This window comes from Anopheles aquasalis, chromosome 3 (genome assembly GCF_943734665.1).
Source record: "Anopheles aquasalis chromosome 3, idAnoAquaMG_Q_19, whole genome shotgun sequence".
Lineage (NCBI taxonomy): Eukaryota > Metazoa > Arthropoda > Insecta > Diptera > Culicidae > Anopheles > Anopheles aquasalis.
Genome location: NC_064878.1, coordinates 53,723,309 through 53,723,548, shown reverse-complemented (window position 1 = coordinate 53,723,548; position 240 = coordinate 53,723,309).

Genomic DNA, 240 nt, shown 5'->3' with positions numbered 1-240 from the left:
TGCGATCGCAGTTCAATTTGATTCCATTCGAGTACCAGGATTGCTTGGATTTCAACATCTCATGCGATGTGCGCAACACGGGATGTCAACATCGAAGGATCAGGAATAAATTTCGCGGATCAAATCCACCCCCTTGGATGGCTGCATAATATAATGAACCAGTTACATCGGGAGACAACGAAAAACCAAACCCCCAGAATAATTAATACCGCGCAATAATATTGCAATTCACGCGACGAC